The sequence below is a fragment of the Myotis lucifugus genome, unplaced genomic scaffold (assembly GCF_000147115.1).
Source record: "Myotis lucifugus unplaced genomic scaffold, Myoluc2.0 scaffold_2479, whole genome shotgun sequence".
Lineage (NCBI taxonomy): Eukaryota > Metazoa > Chordata > Mammalia > Chiroptera > Vespertilionidae > Myotis > Myotis lucifugus.
This window is the reverse complement of record NW_005873527.1, coordinates 1-1,399: the sequence shown is the minus strand read 5'-3', so window position 1 is coordinate 1,399 and position 1,399 is coordinate 1.

Sequence of the window (1,399 nt, the reverse complement as noted above, 5' to 3'; positions counted from 1 at the left end):
CTATCCCCACCCTTAGCTGTGTGTATCTCCTGATGCCTTCCTTCCCTAGCAGCATTATCGTGCTTAAGTCTCCTCCATCTTAAAAAAAATTCTCTCAGCCCTGGCCGGGTGGCTCAGTTTATTAGAATATCATCCCATACACCAAAAGGTTGCAGGATCAGTCAGGGCACATACCTAGGCTGCCGGTTCAACCCTCCATCAGGGCATATATGGGAAGCAACCAATCGATGTTACTCTCTCTCTCTCTCTCACTCTCTTCCTCTCACTAAACATATTCTCGGATGAGAATTAAAAAACAAATCTCGGGAGAAACCAAGATGGCAGCATAGGTTAACGTCGGAGTTTGCTGCCTCTAACAACCACTTCAAAAATACAACTAAAAGACGGAACGGACATCATCCAGAACCACAGGAAGGCTGGCTGAGTGGAAGTTCTACAACTAGGAGGAACCGAGAATCAGAGGAGGCGCAGTGCTGAAGTAAAATACTAAGGTGCGGAGTGGGCGCGGCGCGGGCTGGTGGCTGAGGGCGCGGTTGTCTGTTTCAATCCGGAGGGAGCCTCAGACTCAGAGCTCCAGATCCGGGCGAGTCTCTAGGGACCCAGACTCAAACGGGAGAAGCAGGACTGTCTGGCTACGGTCCCTCCGAGGTTTGCAGCTGTTGCTGGGACAGAGAGGCAGAGCCCCTGGGGATGGACTGAGAGCAGCCATAACTGCTTCCTCCTCCGTTCTGTTGATCCCGTGGGACCCGCCCCGCCCAAGCCCTGCACAGAGCCATTTGCCAGATAGCCTCAGGCAAAGGCTAGATTAGCACAGCCAGTCGGCCTGGAGGTCAAATCCCTCTAGTATTAACTATAACAATCAAGGCTTAACTACAACAAGACTGCGCAAAAAGACCACTAGGGGGTGTACCAAGAAAGCGTAAAAAATGCGGAGACAAAGAAACAGGACAAAACTATCAAAAGAGGATATTGAGTTCAGAACCACACTTTTGAGGTCTCTCAAGAGGCTTCTAGAGTCTGTCGATAAACTTGATGAGTTGTACAGGAAATCTAATGAGACCCTTGATGGTGTGATAAAGGACCATCTAGAAAGTAAGCATACACTGACTGAAATAAAGAATATTATACAGACTCCCAACAGCAGACCAGAGGATCGCAAGAATCAAGTCAAAGATTTGAAATGCGAAGAAGCGAGAAACACCCAACCGGAAAAGCAAAATGAAAAAAGAATCCGAAAGTGTGAAGATAGTGTAAGGAGCCTCTGGGACAGCTTCAAGCGGACTAATATCAGAATTATTGGGGTGCCAGAAGATGAGAGACAGCAAGATATTGAAAACCTATTTGAAGAAATAATGGCAGAAAACTTCCCCCACCTGGTGAAAGAAATGGACTTCCAGGT